The sequence below is a fragment of the Barbus barbus genome, assembly GCF_936440315.1.
Source record: "Barbus barbus genome assembly, chromosome: 1".
NCBI lineage: Eukaryota > Metazoa > Chordata > Actinopteri > Cypriniformes > Cyprinidae > Barbus > Barbus barbus.
In genome coordinates, this window is record NC_136729.1 from 35,017,843 (window position 1) to 35,038,381 (window position 20,539).

At 38.9% G+C, this 20,539-nt stretch overlaps 1 pseudogene across 1 annotated transcript in view; it reads left to right on the top strand.

The window, feature by feature from the left end:
- Positions 1 to 20,539, top strand: part of LOC306870258 (pyruvate carboxylase, mitochondrial-like) — a 373,186-nt pseudogene that overhangs the window by 227,891 nt on the left and 124,756 nt on the right. The window lies entirely within an intron of this gene.

Sequence of the window (20,539 nt, forward strand, 5' to 3'; positions counted from 1 at the left end):
GTCCTACATTAGCGCATTCAGCAAATGCTCTTTAGCTGTGTCATTTAACACTAAGTGCATGTGGTGCATGCAGGTACAAGCCAAGGAAAACAGCGATCAGAATCAGCAAGAAATGTTCCATCTCTGAATGTATACGGAGAATTTGGACCACAGCTCAGACGAGATGACTTACAAATCAAACATTCTGTCTTCCTTAGTGTTGATAAGTAGCCTACTAAAATAGTGACACTACTAACTCAAATACATTTTTCATTTGTGTGACAGTTAAAATAATGTAGCTTTTCCAACAAGGTATTTTTGCACTGCAGTGCAACTAAATGCTACATACAATAGTTGGTTTTAATGCAACGTTATATTTTGTAAGCTTTACATCCTTAAACATCCTTCTGTCTACAGTATATATATGTTGTTTAAAAGAGATTTATTGTAGTGAGATGGTTTGTTCAAAACAGTCTTGTTTCTCATATGTATACTTGAAAAGTCTGATTGATTCTAGTGAATCATTTTAAATAGTTCTCTCTCTTATAGGGGTTGGACAAAATGATGTGGACAGCCATTGTAATAATATTTATCTTTTCGTTGTCTATGTTCTCTAGTTTGTATATCAGTGTGGTATAAGTTGTGTTCAGAAGTGTTTAATACAAATGGTCTGTGAAGTTAGTCTTCAGATTTCCAAAAAGAACAAATAATGGAAGCCCATTTAGCAGGAGCGTTTTTAATCTTAACAGCCCAGTTGTTTGGTGTTTGAAGAACAACAGCCATTATGTTTATGGAGTAGTACACAAAATATGGCATGACTTCATCTGCAAAAAAAGTGTTCGAAACCTGAAAGTGAATGATAGGGACTGTAGAACACAAGAAGGACTGTGTCCAAACAACACAGAACTACTGCAGCAAAGTGACAGCAAGTGAAGTGAAGTGACATACTGGGCATACTCGGAAATTCGGTGACCCATACTCGGAATTCGTACTCTGCATTTAATTCATCCAACGTGCATACACACAGCAGTGAACACACACACCGTGAACACACACCCGGAGCAGTGAGCAGCCATTTTTGCTGCGGTGCCCGGGGAGCAGTTGGGGGTTCGGTGTCTTGCTCAAGGGCACCTCAGTCGTGGTATTGAGGGTGGAGAGAGCGCTGGACATTCACTCCCCCCACCTACAATCCCTGCCTGCCCGAGACTCGAACCTGCAACCTTTGGATTACGAGTCCGACTCTCTAACCATTAGGCCACGACTTCCCCGTAATATTCAAGCAAGCCTGCAATATTCATCTTAAAGACCCTTTTTCCACAAAAACCAACCACAAAAAAATTTCACAAAGCCAACATCAACAAGATCTGTAATTTCTAAAACTTTAATCGCACACACCAGTGCTAAGATGTGAAAAGATATAGTCATGATCGTTAAAATTAGACCGTTGGAGCTCAATTGCCAGCTCAATCGCCTGACTTAAATATTATCAAAACCACTGTGGGCAGCTTTGAGGAGAAGAGTCAGAAGCCAATTTCTTCCTCCAACATTTCTAAGCAACTGGCAGATGTTCTGATAGATGACATTCCACTGGAGACCGTTCACAATTTGTATGAATCTTTTCTAAGAGGGTTGGGGGCTGTATTAAAGGCAAACGGTGGTGAAACACCTTAGTAAAGAAATGTTGCCTATTTCCAAGGTCTTCAACCCCTGTATGTAGAGTCGGGAAGTCTGACACATTCTAACAAATCCGTTTGTCCTGCTTGGTCTTCTCTCTTTCTTATAAAGTATTGAAAAGTCATATTTATTGCAGTGAAAAGGTTCGTTCAACATGGTTCACATAAAGTGAAAGTGACGTGACATACCGCCAAGTATGGTGACCCATACTCGGAATTTGTGCTCTGCATTTAACCCATCCAAAGTGCACACAGACAGCAGTGAACACACACACAGAGCAGTGGGCAGCCATTTTATGCTGCGGCACCCAGGGAGCAGTTGGGGGTTTGGTGCCTTGCTCAAGGGCACCTCAGTTGTGGTATTGAGGGTGGAGAGAGCGCTGGACATTCACCCCCCCACCACCCCCAACCCCCCAACCCCCCACAATCCCTGCTGGCCTGAGACTTGAACCCGCAACCTTTGGATTACAAGTCCAGCTCTCTAACCATTAGGCCACGTCTTCCACCTCATCAGTAGAGTTTGTTCTTGCTCACCCCTCTTGTATATTATTAACAGTACAGCAGTAATTATGCAAATTTCAAACCGACAAGATAATAATTTTTGCAAAGTCATTACACTGAAAAATGCACATAAACATAACCAGGGAACAATCAGACTTTACTCAATTAAGCATGTTTTTCAGCACATTACTCATTAAATAGTGGCAGATTCTTATTTTGTGATTATATAACAAAATTAGGTGAGGCCTCCATGAATTTGCACTTGAAAGTGCAGAAATGGGAGGGATCTTGAACATTTATAATGTTCACATAGAAAGTGCCTGATTAAACCACATGATTAAATTGATTACTGTATTGACTGGACAACCTATCCTGAAAGATTCTTACAGAGACCTTTAAGATTCTTCTTACAGCATTATGGTTATGAACAATAACTAACTGTGGTATTTTACAGTAAGTATGGTTGCTATGGTAATTTTTTTAGTCATGTGTAACTGGAAATTCTGTCATCATTCTCACCCTCATGTCATTTTAGACCTGTACAACTTACTTTATTTTGTAGAACATGATAAAAGAATAGTGTTTTTGTACATACAATGAAATTCAGTGGGGTTCAAGGTCCTTTGGACTTTTTCAAAATGTCTTATTTTGTGTTCTCTGGAATAAAGAAAGTCATGTGTGGAACAACAGTTTCATTTTGGGGAAAACTATCCCTTTAAGTGATGAATTTCAATGAAGACATATGGAGAATGTCAATGCTCGGTGATTAATAACTAGAGATATGCACTATCATAAGAAATACATTTGTTATGTGTCGGTGGAGGAAGAGGAAAGTGCAACTGAGTGCAATTTCCAACGTGACTTTTAATGTCTTGTAACTCTGCACTCCCAGAAGTCTGTGGTAGATCGAGTGAAAAAACTCTATATTGCTATTGCTATGCCAATTGCCAAAGTATCAAATTGATCTCTCTTTCTCTTCTCCTGTGTGGTCTTCCTTCGACCTCCTGTGACTTTCCTTCTCCTCTCCCTCCCTACCTATTTCTCTTCCACGCCCCGCTTTTTCAGTTTCCTTCTATTACTCAGGGTTCTGCTTATCACCTGTGTCCACTTTTCCCATCTGCCCTTGAGGTAACTTGAGAAGTGATGCAACATTAGTTAAGTATCCCTCCCCTCTCTCTCCATCTCCCATTCTCACCATCTTTAGCCACCTGAGAACAGACCAGCCGAAATAGATCTTGTCTCTTTCTTCCATCGATCCGGCTGCCCGGGATAGATAGCAGCCCTTCCTCAATATTATCAGGCCTCTTCCTCCTACCATCCTCTCTCCCTCTTTTTCCATCCTCCGCCCTCTGTGTCCTTTACTCATATTCGTTTCTAAGTTCAGGACATGCCTTGGACTTGTCTTGGTCTAATTTTATCTTCTAGAGCTATTGGGTGTAGGGTGTAGATTAGATTAGAATAGAATAGAAATTCTGGTAATCATTTTGTAATCCGTAATGTTATTCATGATTCAGTCTGAATGAAAAACTACTGCGAGTGCCTGGCTTTAGAACGTAATAACCCTGTCCTTTATGTGTGTGTGTGTGTGTGTGTGTGTGTGTGTGTGTGTGTGTGTGCGTGTGTGTGTGCGTGTGCGTGTGTGTGTGCGTGTGTTTGTCTCATGCTGAACATCTCTCTGCACTTAGCAACTCCCTCAGCCCTCTTTCGCCAACACATTCTGTCCTCAATGCACCCCTCCTTTCTCCCCGTATCCCTCACTGCCTCATATTAAATCAGACACACTGCTGTTGCCAGTGTCTCCACCGCTTCAGTGGCCACAAAGCGGATGACCATTTGCTAATGATTATCACATCAATTACGTTCTGTACCGCACAAGACTCTGAAGAGAGCTGTCACACACACAAACACACACACAGTGGCTGAACGACTAATTGAAGCAGCATTGACCGAGTAAGAATCATTAGCATCCTGGCTTAGTTTTACTGACTTCATGGTGCTCAAGTTGCACTGCAAGATTTTTTTTCTCATTCCAGGAAGGCTTTTTTTTTTTCTACAGGGCAGCATGACACCATAAACACAGTCCTCAGAGACCTGTCATCATACCAGCAGCGTTACATGTTATTTTTTTATTGTAGTCACTGTTATCCAAATCTTGCATTTTATTTTATTATTTTATTTTATTTCATAGGGTATATATTTAGTTAGTTAGTTTGTTAGTTATTTTTTGTTAATTGGTCTAATTGGTCTAATCTAATAATGTTTAGCAAATTCTGTCTACTTTACATTTGCATATACATATAGATGAGATGTAGTTTTAATTTATTATCAGTTCAATTTATTGTATATCGCTTTTCATAATACATATACTTCTGGAGCAGATTTACAAAGCATATTGCAATATAAAGCACCAGTACTGAACAGACCAGAAGTAAAAAAAAAAAACTACATAACATGCTTATGTGATTTTTGCATTCCTTTTAGTAAACAACAATGACAACTGCATTTTAATTTACGAGAAATTCAGATTTAAGTCAGTATTGTTTAATTTGGAAATAGTTTAGTCTATAACTCTAGTAGCATTTTGTTTCATTTTATTTTATGGTTTTTGTGGCCTCCAGCAGCTGATGACGCTTTTCGCATAGCCAGACAGGTATAAGCAGCACAAGTGGGATGTGGTGATGGGAAGAGGAGTATAGTGCAGGGTGCTGCCCATAGAAAGAGATAAAGGCTGTAGTGCAGTGTAAAGTGTCCTTAAGTGTGCACATACAATTTATTGCCAACAAGACTGGTCAGAATTTAGAGCAGGCACAATCTCATAAAAGTCATGAACGATAGAGAAGCGAAGTGCATTTCTGAGACAGGAAAGTCTATAATACCTGGAGAGAGCTAACCATTAGCATTCAAGGACAGCCGCTTACCTATCACAGGAAGTATGTGTTTTGAAATCTCACCTGAGCCAGAAAGTGACTAATCACTCTGGAGCTGCAAGAAATGACATCATGACTAGGCTGACTGGCTGATGGCAATACACACCATCCCAAAACCTTATCTATCAAGAACTATGAGTCCATTGCCTGCTTTTATTCTAGAAATGTTTAATTGAATGGCTGTCAGTGGGGGAAAATGATGTAGTTACAGCATCCACCAGCAGTGGCTTATTTACATATTGTCACACTAAACAGCAAAAGCTCAATGCTGATCGACAGTAGATCTTTGTGAAATTTCACATTACCCAGTTGTTTTATCTCATCACATTCCATTCAGTTGTAAAACCGAAATTCGGATTGCATATATTTTTTCAATAACGCTGTAAATCTTATGGCTGGAGAGGAACTAAGCTCTGATGGCTGAATAGTGAGACAAGCAACTTTAGGTATTGCAGTAAATAAAACTATAATATCATATCAAAAAAGTGGCAGCTCTAGTTTTGTTTTGTTTTTTTATAGAGGAGGCATATAAATACGTGAGGAGGGAGAATAACAGCATTTTGTATTTGTCAGATGTGATTTTCTGTTTGCTGAGGCAGGCTTTGTAATATTTGTGACCTTGGACCACAAAACCAGTTGTGGTTTTGTCAGTATCTTAAAGCTGAATGAATAAGCTTCCCATTGTTGTATGATTTGTTATGATAGGACAATATTTAGCTGAGATACAACTATTTGAAAATCTGGAATCTGAGGGTGCAAAAAAATCTAAATATTGAGAAAATTGCCTTTAAAGTTGTCCAAATGAAGTTCGTAGCAATGCATATTACTAATCAAAAATTAAGTTTTAATATATTTATGGTAGGAAATTTACAAAATATCTTCATGGAACATGATCTTTACTTAATATCCTAATGATTTTTGGCATAAAAGAAAAATCCAGTTTTGACCCATACAATGTATTTTTGGCTGTTGCTACAAATATACCCCAGCGACTTGAAACTGGTTTTGTGGTCCAGGGTCACATTTGTGTGTGCTCGCTGTATTGTGCTTGAATACATGCTTCATGAGGACACAATTGTGTATAATGGCTTGGGTATTACAACATAAACATTTTATGAGGACACTTTCTGTTAAAAACATACTAAAAAGTGTGTTTCTTTTATTTTTAAAAATGCCAGTAGTTTTCTGTGAATGGTAGGGCTGGGGAAAGAAAATACAGTGCATAGAAACCATTACGTCTATGGAGAGTCCCTAAACCATATATAAGTCCGTGTACGTGTGTGTGTGTGTGTGTGCGTGTGTGTGTGTGTGTGTGTGTGTGTGTGTGTGTGTGTGTGTGTGTGTGTGTGTTTGTGTGTGTGTGTGTGTGTGTGTTTGCAAAAGTGAGAGGAAGACTGAGAGAGCTAGAAAGAAGGTTGAGACAGGTGGCATAGGTCACAATGAGTTTAAGTCTGCATTATGCTTTTGTGTGGATATAAAAGATGAGCTGTAGATAGGTGTAGCCCCACATATATCATTCATATCATCTGATCTGTGGTATTAAAGACTTCTATCCTCTAATGAAATATCTTACTGTGAATTAAACAGGGGGGGTTATTATCTGTGCAACAAAGAGAATCAATGATCCTCAGATGTCTCCAGCTTTTATAGGAAATGATCTCCAGCACACACATGCACATGATCAAACGCGCATACACACACATACTCTTTGACAAATGGCTTTCATCTTCCTGGTTCTCATCTCACAGTTGTACATCAACTCCCTCATATCTTCACCATTTTCCCCTGTTCTTTTTCTCTCTCTCTCTTTCTGTGTGAGCAGTAGACGAAGTGACTTAATGTCAAGAAGTCATTAGGATGCAAAGAGAAAAGGCAGAGAAGTGGAAGGTATTCACAGTATCTTTCTTACACCCAAACACACATGCACACTCACATGCACTGATATGGAGGCGGATGACGGCCTGACAGCAGTGATCCATCAAGCATCTGAAAGGGAACTTGCCGAAGAGAGAGAGAGAGAGGAAAGCTGGTGGAACGGCAAAGAAAAGTGCATTGGTATTGGTTAGGCTATGTAGTTGTTGATGTTGCTTGTTATGGTGTTTACACATCTAGACATATAAGATATAGTTTAGTATAACTATTAATTAAAGAATAATGAAATGTTTGTTTGTATTTTTTTAGTAAATCAGAACCCAGACTTTTTGACTCCAAAGGATGAATTCATATTTTAGTAGAGTCTTATTTATCTGACCCGGCAGTGACCCTTTGAGCACTGCACACTCAGACTCCCAGCATCGATCCTTCTAGGCATCTGATTATCCATCTAACCATGCCTTCAAATGCCAGTCCATTTCTCTCTTTATTCAGTCGTCCATCATCTTTCCATGAACCCTTCCAATTTGTCTCCCTGTAGTATCTTTCCATCTGTGTCTGCCATTCTGTATGAGTCTTTCTGAGGAGGTCAGTCTCATAATTCTCCTCATTTCCTGTTCTTCTGTTTCTGAATTCGCTGTCTCAGCGCAGTGAATCAGCAGAATATAAACTCTAATCCTTAAGCATTGGAATACGCTCGATATTCTGTATAATATGATACTTATATCTGTCAGTCTACATCTTGCATTTTATGTATTGCCGGCAGGTTTGTTTATCTGTCATGGTGAGCACTTTGCATTTTTATAATGCCATAAAGACATTTACTATATTTATTAAGCTGTTTTCTTCAGTTGGCTGGTTCACAAAGTGCAGGTGTTTTTAGGTTTTACTATCCTTCTGGGGGCATTTGGTCCTGACAATGTAGTCAAAACTAGGCCCACACTGTAAAAAATGACTTTAATGAATTTAATGGTGAAAAGATTGTAAAAATGCTACAGTAAAAACCTGTTAAATTGTTAACTGTAAGTTCCCCTACTATATACGGTGAAAAACTGTATTGGGCATTACATGTAATTGTATGGTAGTATACCATTTTTGGAAGTGTAAAAAGAATATATAATTTATAGTGAATAACCATAAATTGACATTCCCTGCATTACATTTAATATTTGATGGGGTTTTTTTGTTGTTGTTGTTGTTGTTTTTTGAAATAACTCTTTCTTCTTAGTTTTTTTCTTATCAGTTGTGTACATTAGGGCTGTATGTTACATCTAATGTTGTTAGATTAATGTTTAATGCATTATTTAAGTTTGATGTATGTTACCATGATGGTGTTTAGTGTTTGTGTGAATGACACTGTGCACCTTCTATATAAATTAATATTTAAAAGCTGCTTGTGATGGGCTTTGGTTCATCATGTGACTTTCTCATCACCACCTACCTTTGGTGGTTATCAGTGTATTACAAAGGTATCAGTCTTAATACATAAACTTAATTTATAAGGTCTGTGGGGTTAATTTTATAACTAGGGAGGTCCTGAGCCAATCTCATGAATTGGTATTGGGGTACTGATTAACCATTTTCTTTAACTGATCGGTATCAGCTATCCTAAGCCTGATCACTTATTTTGTCAACTATCATGCAGGTGTCAGGCAGTAGGCTTTCAAGTAGATTTGCCAACCACCATTAAAAAGAAAAGACGTGATATGCGAGAACCAATGATGTCTGTTCTAGAATATCTTGCATGCTCAATCTTCCAAAGTAGTGTATTTAATGCGCACTTTGTAACAAATCACTCGAAAGTCATTTATTACAATTTACTTTAAACTGCCGTCAGACTATAAGAGATGGTGTTGCCATAACGCATTGCTATGGGTTGCATCTTGCTTCAAATTGAGACACACTATGCCTATAAATATATTTACTGTAGTATCCTATTGTGCTATATGCCTCTTTTTTACATTTGAGCCCCTGCCCCTGAGAATCTCTCCGCATGGCCCTATATACACTGGAAGGAATTTAATAATTATAATGTATTGTAAAGTATTAGCTCAGGACTTGGTGTCGGCAGATACTCACTATTTAATGACTCGGAACTTGATTGGGACAGCTCTATTTATAATACTTTAACAAATAAAACTCTCTATGCCTAAATTATCAAGTAAGTTAACCAGTTTCACAAGCTAGGATTTGCTGGTAAACAGCATGTCTCTGCGGGCACACCATCTGAATCAGCCCCATACAAGCATACACTGCCACTGAATTTTTCAGCAGGGTTAGTGAAATACCTGGATGGGTATCACAATGTAGAGTTTAGCACAATGTCACATGCTCAGTGAGCACCTTTCTCTTCTACATGATCTGTCCTCCTTCATCAGAAGCTGCTGTTCCTGCACAAGTACAAGCTAACTGCTAATGAACTTGTTCAGTTTATATAATGCTGCTGCAGGGACAAACTCAGGAATAGAGAGAGAGAGTTGATAGACATGAAGGTAGGACACAAATGTTTGGCAAGGAGAGGAGAGGAGAGGATACAACATTTTTGGATAAAACTATCAAGGTAGGAAGGGAAGCCAGCATACAATTCTCTTAATTCTCTCAAATAAATAAGTGGGAAAATGTGAAATCTGGGTGTATGTAAACAACCAGCCTCTTCTTTGAAGAGGAAATAATAACTCAGAGAAAAGGACTTGGAGAATAAATATGAATAAATAGACAAAAGTACTGAAGATGGTGTATAGGGTGGTCCATGAAGTATGGGGTGCTGGTATTGATGTTGGCATGGTTACAAAGAGAATGCATGTTACTTTTAAAGCAACCTCTCTCACACTTAATGACACACACACAGAGAGAGAGAGAGAATACACCAGCGTGAGAGAAGCCGAGAGATAAAGGCTGTAGTGCAGTGTAAAGTGTCCTTAAGTGTGCACATGAATATGCATAGAGAATCATGCACTCTGGATAGAGAGCACTAGAGCTCTTCATCTGTTTTTGTGTGTGTATGCATGTGTTGTCATTATAGCACTGTAAAATCAATCTCTCTTGTGTTGTGTCACCGCATTAGCCGCTGTTGGATATGTGCTTGTGTTTATGCAAGGATATGAGGGAGAAAGAGGGAAAATAGGTGGAACAATAAGTGGCCCACAACATACTTTGAGCTCCATAAATAACTGGATATTCACATCTGTCTTTCACTGGAGGGAATGAGGTGTTAGTGTGCAGTCATAACCGTTTCTAGAGCAGAATGTTGTTCTCTCACCCATGCATGTGTATCCAGTCAGGCATTGTCAAATTTACAGCTGTTTAAATGACTACAAAAGGTCAACATCTAGTTCTTCCTTCAAAATACCCCACCACAACCACCACATGTATTTCAGACAAGAAGAGAAGCATAGGAAAGAAAATAACAATAAAGGTCTCTTAAAATGTGAAGTGTTGAATTGATATGTCAGCAAACAGAAATGCAAAAATAATGCTTGCAGAACACTGCTCTCTGCCATTGGTCTGGCAAACAGATAGCCCTGCCTCACAGAACATTGGTTAAGCCAGTGTTGCTATGGCTATGCACAAGCTGTTTTGAAAGGTAGACAACTTAATTACACAGCCTCCTAAGATACATCATTTTCCCCAAATCCCAGAATCCATTGCAGTCACCTCAGTAAACCCTACATCCAATAAAGTGATAGAAATGTTATTTTGATTGAAATCTTGATATTCAATAGCAAAAAAAAAAAAAAAACATGCAAACACCAAACCCTATTGGAATCGTTTGTGAATTGTGAGTATCCTTCCATCTCTAGGATACTGCTTTTAGGTGTTGCAAAAACGGTCCATTTCTGTTAGTCAATGCAACAAATCCAGATGAGCAACTTCAACAACTTGAAAATGGTTCATGCTTCCAGATTAGGTGGATTGCTATTGAAATGACTAGATTTTGCTCGTGAAAATTCACCTGACAGTGGTAATGTGTCTTAAGAAAGCTGCTGTCTACATTGGCAAGGACCCTGTATGCCAGCCATTAGTCTCATTTATTTTTATTTTCGAGACAAAATCAATACTTAAATACAACTTGGAACACCATTAAGTCTCCTGAGTTCTGAAAGAGCAACTTCTAAGAGATAAAATGTTCCACCGTGTGTGCTGAAGCATGTGAAACAGGACTGCGCATACAAAAGCTGGGTAAAGATTTTTTGCCCTGCATCTTTCATCTCAGGTCAGTCAATTGCCTTGTCCATTAGTCTTTAACCATTCCAGTATATATGTGTGTGCTTGTGTGAGTGAGAGTATTTACCTTTTTTGTCTGTGTTGATCCCAGGTCAATTAGCTGCTCATTTCCAGGTGTTTATCTGCATGTGTTTAAGTTTCTGAGGTGCGTTTAAATCCAGACTGAGGTGTTTATCCCTTGTCAAGGTAGATGAGTGTCCATGTGTGCTTGCTTATGTGTTTATCCTGTGTCCATGTGCACACTTCAAACATGAGTATTTAACTTGAGTCAGACTCTCAATTCCACTCTTATCTGGGATATGCTCTTCCGTTGTTAAAATGTTCCTGCTGTGAAATGTTTTGGCCTAGGGGCCTACCAGCAGTTTCACATTTCCACTGAACACATTTAAAAATTCTCACCATATTCTTCCACCTTTGACTCTTTCCAGCTGTTTTTTCCCTCTATTTTCCAGGATCCTGCTGTTTTTGTCTTCCTCTCACCTTCTATTCCTGCTCCTTTTCATCCACCTGCCATGTTCATGTGCTCATTTTCCCCTTTAACACCTCCTCGTCTTGCTCTCTCTCATTATGTCAGTCTGTTTATTCCTTATTCCAGATGTGCACCTTGTTTGTGCTCTCCTCCAAATTGCTCTGATTGTTGTTTTCATGCACTCGCCTCGTCAGTTGTTCATTCCATTCGTCGTTCAGTGTCGAATTCCAGTTAGCTGCCAGTTCTGAGGCCTTTGTGTCTCACGGAAAAACAGCGTACCATGCACTGAGAAAAACGGGATGATGGGAGGGATGACTGAATGGAGAAGATGAGTATGGGATGAGCGGAAGGAAGAAAAAAAAACAATCAATTTCAATTGTTGTTACAGTTTTTCTCAATTGTTAACACACAAATTCTGGTACTTGAGACACAATGACCACAACATGTAACTCATTCACCAACCCCCTGAACCAATTCTGCTAAACTACAAGCACAGTTCCTGCTTTACACTCAAATTGCAGTTCTAAAACACACTTTTTTCAAAACACTACACACAATTCTCTGCTTTTGGCACAATTTTCATGCAGAAAATATCTTGTTTTCACAAGGAACACACTGCCATTCAAATATGCACACTGACTCATCACAAGGGCAAACACCCGTCACACAGTTTTACAATGAGCAATCAGAGCTTTAGCATAAAAGGGCAACAGGTGAGCTCTTCTGTTTTGGAGCAATGGATGCCAACATTGGAAACAGAGGCAGAGCCAGAGGAGTGAGAGTAAGAGGAGGAGGACGGGGACGAGGACGAGGACGAGGACGAGGACGAGGAAGGCCAAGGACCGTAATCTCTGATGAGATCCAAGCCACTTTGGTTGATCATGTGGTCAACCATGGTCTAACAATGAGGGAGGCTGGGCAAAGAGTACAGCCAAATTTGAGCAGGTACACTGTAGCATCCATCATCCGGACTTTCCGAAATGAGAATAGGTAAGAAATCTACTCTCACTAGAAAATTGCAGTACTGCATATCAATACAGTACTCAATGAGTAGAGTAGTACAGTATTGCCTGTGAACTGTTCTGTAGGACTGTAAAAATACTGTAAATTATGTTTAATACATATAATACATATAATAATACATATAATACATATTTAGGAAATGTATACCTACTTTGTATTTACAGTATTTTACTATTTGTTTGGCAGAACTGAAAGATTACCAACACAAGGTGGTCGGGAACGTGTTCTGTCTCCTGAACAGGAAACTGAAATCATGAACATGGTCCTAGAAAACAACGCCATAACATTACGGCAAATAAAAAGAAAAATAATAGAAAACAATGACATGTTTCAAAATATTGATAGGGTAAGCTTATCAACACTGGACCGTGTCTTGCGCAGAAATCATCTCAGGATGAAGCAGGTCTACAGGGTGCCATTTGAACGCAATTCAGAAAGAGTCAAAGAATTGCGATATAACTATGTGCAAGTGAGTCCCACAATTGATGCATACTCTCAACACTGTATACAGTAAATTCTTCTGTTGTTTTGTATGTAGTGTATGTGCAACTTTGTGTTGGTTGGGAATGGGATGTACACTGTGTACATTGTTTTTGCGGGAAAAATAAAAAAATATTTTACCGTGTATTTGTGTGTTCTGAGTATAAAAACAATATTCTCAAATATTTTACAACACACTTATGTATGTACTGTCTGTAGTAAGTGTAACACTGAACCAAAAAAAGGCCTAAGTCATTATGATGAATGGAGAAGAAGTGTTTTCCATTCATCATAGTGTTTTCCATTGAGCACATCAGTGTTCAGCTGGTTCTTATAAATGTCTATTCATATGATGGTTTGTGTGTGTCATTTGAAAACAAAATACCATTTTGAGAAGAAATAACATTGTTTTGAATGTAAAGTTTCATTTTGCAGGAGAATTGAGGGGTTTTGCCCATTGTGTGTGTTTTTTTGGATTTGTGTGTAGAGTTCTGAGAATATGAGGCATGCTTTCAGAAAATGTGTGTAAACAATCGAGAAAAACTGTAATACACTAAGATACACAGAGATACTGAAACTGATACACAAAAGACAATTTAATGGGACTTAATTGAACTGTCGTTTGTTAAACGAGTTATAGTTCATTGTTGTCACAGATGTTTCTTCTTAAAATTTCGGGGTAGAAATACAAATATTAGCAAATGAGGCAATTGTTGATTGAACACAGATTAGAACACAGAACAATAAAATAAATATGAAATTAAATGCATAAAATAAGACATATTTAAATTAATTAAAATGGCAAATAAATACAAATTATACATAATTAAAAAATATATTTAAATAAATAAATAAATATGATTTTGAAGATCTCTTGGTATCATGCCATTCTGAGTTCTATTCTGATGCGAATATCAGATTACTGGGGTCTTTCTCAGGAGAAAAAATCTGAGAAGCAGGAGACCTGAAGCTCCATTTTCTCCATTTGCTTTTAACTTGCCATCAAGGAGAAATGATTGAGATATTAAAAAGATCTCATTTGGGATGTTTCCTTACTATCCAGTGGGGAGAGATAATATTTAATTACATGCTCTTTCTGATGTCATTGAGGGTTGCCACAGTACTAAATGGGCCCACTGTCCCTTGAGCTAAATGATTAGGACCTTAGTAGCCTCCCCCAATATCCCCATCACAGGGCTCAGGACATCCCCCTCCCAGCCCTGGACACCATCCCTGATGTCATCTCTCCATTTTGCACTCCTAAAAAAAATTCCTCTAGACTGCATCTCTCCTCTTGTTTAGTCATCTCTTTCTCTCACTGTTTTCCATGTTTTCTCACCTCATCCAATTGCAAAAAAACATTGATCCCGCTTGGAAATGTCACCAAAGTGTTTTTTTTTGTCATTTTGTCTCTCAGCTTGTCTCTCTCTCTGCTCCGTCTCTATCACACACACATACATATTTAGTTATTTTTGTGTCCTCTTCAGCTTGTCATTCATCTTGAGCGTGTCTCAGACAGCGCAGAAGCAGCATTTAAATTAAACACCTCCTGTGTGTGTGTCTGTGTGTGTGTGTGTGTGCGCTCTTCAAAAGAATCGCATATGCAGACAGTGTTTTTTTTTTTAATCTGTGGGTGCGGTGACAGTGTGTGCTGCTTTGTGTGTGAGACTGTGACTACTAGTTTGTGTGTGTGTGTGTGTGTGTGTGTGTGTGTGTGAGAGAGAGAGAGAGAGGAGTTAAGCAGCTGTCTTATATGGCATCAGGCACGTCACCATGCAGACTGACAAGCTTTCAAATAAGCATCATCTCTCTGTCTCATCATCCCTTTCTCTTGTTTTTAGATTGCTTATCAGAAATGTATTTTTTCCTCTTTACTCTCAATATCCATTTTGAAATCCATCATTGAAATGACACACACATACACACACAAACGCGTCCCCACAAACCTGCTTTTCCAGCATTTCCAGTCGAGTAGTCCTGCAGGAAACGGCGATCCGACTCCTGGCTTCCTCAAAAGCGAAACAAGACCCTCTTTCTCTCTCTTTCGGACTCCGGTCCTCTTCCCTCCCTCTCCTGATTTCTCTCTCTCTCCGTCTAACACTCCCTCGTTCTCACCAGCTGTGTGCCGCTGAATCTCTTCAGAGGACAAACTCCTCTTTTTTTCATCCCTCTTTCTTTCTCTCCTGCCACAGCTGATTGAAATTTTTAATCCTGTCGGTCAGGTATCCAGGGAAAAACAGAACAGAAAAAGAAAAATTAGAGTGAACATGAGAGGAAAAATGATAGATCTTTTGTACTGCTAGATATTTTTAGCAGTGCCCCTGCATACTTCTCTCATTTGCTTCTACTGTAGTTCAGATTTATTCGGGTTTCTACTCATTTTTTTCTTCTTTCGCAAGCAGCTGAGATGTTTGTGTGAGCCAGCGAGCGACTAAGGAGCGAGTGTCGACTATACACACTGATACCAGGAGAGAGAGAGTGAGGGAGGGGGCTAAAAGACAGAGAGAGAGAGAGAACGTGAGAGAGAGATGGACAGCCTCCAGCGGTATTGGATGGTTGGGGTAGCGAGGGAGCGATAGAGGAAGAGATGATAGAGAAGCAGAAGGAATAACCAAGTATGTAGAAATGGATGGAAGAAAGTGATACGGAGGGGAAGGAGATAAAGATGTACATCAAACACAGAGAGGATTGTTATAGCCTTCACTGATACCTGATATTAATAAGAGATTTTCACTCCCAAACACTTGTAATGTTTAACATTGTTTATACATGACATATACAAGACCTAATATAATATAAATGCTAATATTGCAAATCATTTTGTGTTTGAATGTATGTGGCTGTTTTATATAAATACATACTATATGTGTTTGTTTTGCCTACATTGTTGAGATCTAAATGCTCCTGGAAAAGATCAAATCACCTAAAAATCACCTGCATAAAATGGTCTCCATGAGGAAATCAGCTTAATACACTAAATTAGGTCATTTTGTAATTTCTGTTTCTGTGACGGTTAGATTTAGAAGATAGGAAATATCCTTAACAAAGCAAAGTTTAAAAATAATAGAAGTCAATAGAATTCTCCATCATGAAAAACAAACATGTGATATTTGTATATCTGAGAAATAGAAGGAAACAGAGAGAGAAGAAAGTTTGTGTTTGAGAACAGATATGTGTGTGTGTGTGTGTGTGTGTGTGTGTGTGTGTGTGTGTGTGTGTGTGTGTGTGTGTGAGAGTGTGTGAGTGTGTGTAATTTATCTGTACCATCACTGGGAACCTCTCTCCATCTCTGCCTGCTATATTTGTCTTGTCTTATTAGTTATTATTGGAATAGATGAGTTATGAACAGCCTTCGAATTTACCCAGTTAAAGGCAAACACACACCGAGTAATGAGAGAGAGAGAGAGAGAGAGAGAGAGAGAAACAGAGGGAGAGAATATGTAATGGTGTTATCTTAAGAGAGAGTTTTATATTTTCATTGGTGTCATTTTTCATTTTAAAAACATTTCACAATATCTGTTGGCTGGTTTATTTCCATAATTATATTGAAAATGGTGGCCACGTTCTAGCAAGCACAAACCAATACCACACAACACAAATACACAGACATGCCACTAAAAACAGACTCACACGTCAACAACACATTAATACTCCAGACTAATAATAAATATACAGCATCCATGCAACCATCCTAGCAAAGCAGCTTGTGCAGGTATGCATGCAGTATGTGTGTTTATCGTGTATGAGGTTTATTAGAAATGAAGACTATTCAGATGTGACGCACCTCATTTGTTCAGTTGATTAGAGAATGCAGTGGAGTGTACTTAAAACCAGCACTTCTTCCTCATCTTTTTCCTCATTGTTACACTTGTTTTTCTTAGTTATATAGTTGGCAGGTGGATTAATCTGACAATATTTAGATGACATATATCTGATATTATCTGAATTAGCCAATAAACTGTGTCTAATGAACATAAGTTACTTTTTTGTGTGTCTGAAGGGATTTCAGTAAGCTGCAGTATAAATGATTATATGGATAAAATTAACAAAAATCAATTACTGAGGAAGTACAGTGTTCAAAACTTGCCTTACCCTTGATTCACAACAGTAATCTTATAATCTGAGCTCTTAGTCTGATTTACAGTTTTTTCTGAATGCTTAAGCGCTAATCGTGATTCTTGTAGCACAATTTCTAAAACTATTAATACGTATAGCAAAACCACTCACTGAGTTTGCAAAACTAAAAGCACAAACACTGCTTTGCATTCAGTTTGCAATTTTGTAACACACACTTTGCAAAACTGTAGGCACAATTAACTGCACAACACTCTTTTTGCAGAACTTTAAACACAACTCACTGCTTACACTCAATTACCAAATTTCCAACACACTCCTAGCAAAATTATACACATGTATGGCTATCATTAACACTATTTTGCCAACTGTCTGGCACACTTTCACATGTGAAAACTGTTTTAGATAATTACTTCACTTTGCAATCAGCCTAAGCACTATAAGTAAGCCACAGGTAAGCTGTCTGTGTGGAGTACAATGGAAGGAGCAGTAAGAGTGAGAAGAGTGAGAATCAGAGGAGGCCGAGGGAGAGGACGTGGAGGTGAAGAAGCGAGATGGTTAGAGGACGTTAGAGGAAGAGGAGAAGGAGGAGCAAGAAGAGGACGAGGAGGGGAAAGAGGAAGGGTAAGAAGAGTAAGAAATAGAATAACTGATGACATCAGAGCTACAATAGTGGACCATGTCATCAACCATGGGATGACCCTGAGGGAAGCTGGCCAACGGGTTCAGCCTAATTTGAGCCGCTACACTGTGGCAAGCATCATTAGGACATTTCGAAATGAGAATCGGTAAGTACTTTGTAGCACTGCCATACTCTAATGAGAAACACAACAGTACCATACATGCAAAAATACTGAAATTGTTACTTTACAGAATTGCTAGACGTCCAGATGTTGGGGGCAGAGGAAGAATGTTCACTCCAGAGCAAGAGACCCATATAGTGAACATGGTGATTGCCAATAATGCAATAAGACTGCGCGAAATACAGCAGCGCATAATTGATAATGACACCATCTTTCAAAATATACACAGTGTAAGCATTTCTGCACTAAGTCGTGTACTTGCGCACCACAGAATAAGAATGAAGCAAATTTGCAGAGTTCCTTTCGAGAGAAAAACAGAACGTGTAAAGCAACTGCGATATGACTATGTGCAGGTAAGCTATAGTGTCATTGGTTCTGAATTTGGAAGTGCATACTGTAGTGCTGTGCATGGGCCTGATGTGTTGCATTTGTTTTGTCTTGTCCAGAGAGTGATGGAACTAGAAGCAGATGCCATGGGACATGAGCTACTTTTTGTAGATGAGGCCGGTTTTAACCTCAGTAAAACCAGGAGACGTGACAGGAACATTATTGGACACCGTGCCATCATCAATGTCCCAGGACAACGTGGTGGTAACATAACCATGTGTGCAGCTATAAGCCAAAATGGTGTTGTTCACCATCATGCAACCATAGGCCCATACAACACTGCACACATTATTGCATTCCTGGACACCTTACATGACATGCTCACTGTTCAGAGACCAGAGCATACCCGATATGTCATCATATGGGACAATGTTAGTTTCCATAGGGCTGCTTTGGTCCGCAACTGGTTTACAGACCACCCATCCTTCATGGCACTCAACCTCCCTCCATACTCTCCATTCTTAAATCCCATCGAGGAGTTCTTCTCTGCCTGGCGCTGGAAAGTGTACGACCGTCATCCTCATCAACAGGTAGCCCTTTTACAGGCAATGGAGGAGGCATGTGGAGATATTGACCAGGCATCATGTCAGGCCTGGATACGGCATTCAAGGAGATATTTTCCCCGGTGCCTTGGACTGGAGGATATCGCATGCGATGTGGACGAAATTTTGTGGCCGGACCCAGAAAGACGACATGATGTAGGCTGATTGTCTTTTTTTTTGTGAAATTACTATTTTGTGTTCTGACTTTGTCTTGGTTTTGATGAGTGTGAATAAACACCAATACTTGAAGTTTGGATCCTTGTATGTTTACATGACACTATGACAAAAGTATGACCTCAAATTGACATCTGTACACAGAGAAAGCAAAAGCCAGATGTGTTTTGTATTCATACCATCAGTGTGTAGTTGGCACATTGTGTGCTTAGTAGATGATGGCTTGTGTTTACTGTTTGATACGAAAACACCATTTTTACGAAGGTGTGAAGAGTTAATCTAGCTGTGTTCGCTTTTGCAAGAGAACTACAATGTTTTGATAATTGGGTGAAAGGTTTTCTTATTTGTGTGTAGAGTTTTGCAAAAATAGCCAATAGTTACAAAAAATGTGCTTAAGCAATCAGAAAAAACTGTAATGGGAAATGTCAATTTTACATCATGTATCTTTGATTAGCTTTGGCCATAATATACAACCATAAATAAAGATAATTACCATGTGTGTGTGTGTGTGTGTGTGAGTATGTGATATTTGTATATCAGAGAAATAGAAGGAAACAGAGAGAGAAGAAAGTTTGTGTTTGAGAACAGATGTGTGTGTGTGTGTGTGTGTGCGTGCATGTGTGTGTGTGTGTGTGTGTGTGTGTGTGTGTGTGTGTGTGTGTGTGTATGTGTGTAATTTATCTAGCTGTACCATCACTGGGAACCTCTCTCCATCTCTGCCTGCTATATTTGTCTTGTCTTATTAGTTATTATTGGAATAGATGAGTTATGAATAGCCTTTGAATTTCAATAAAATAATGATAAAAAAATAAATCCCTATTACACTATCTGCTAATGACTAATATGGTATTGCTATATGGTGCATCCCTAATGATGTCTTTATCTACTGCAAAGACATTTATACATTTGTAAAGATATCTTTAGTGTCCTAATAATGTTGGAGCCGCTGTTTTGGGTTTTTCATTAAGCCATTGAAAAGCCCATATTAGTCAACTAATATTTATTTTCACACTATGCAGAAGGGCTTACACCCCCACCCTACTGAACACACCCGAGTCTGTCTGTGTGAGAGAGCAATGTGTGTGTTTTGTGTTCTTCTATATTTAGTTCCTCCCCCATCCTCACACACGTTTAGTCATAGCACATTCACACCATTACCATAACACATACGAATCAAAAACGAAGACAATTAATCACAGAGACAGTGTCACACTTACCATCAAACTCTTCCTTGTTTTGTCTCGTGCACACAAACTCTGTTCAGCACCACGGACAGTGCATGGTATAAATGCAGTGTTTGCTTTGCACTGAAAGTTTGTGGCGTTGGCGAATGTTGTCGTCTGCTTACCATCTCTGTTAATACACTTTTGCAGTTTAGTAGAAAAAGAGAGAGAGAGAGACAGATGGATGG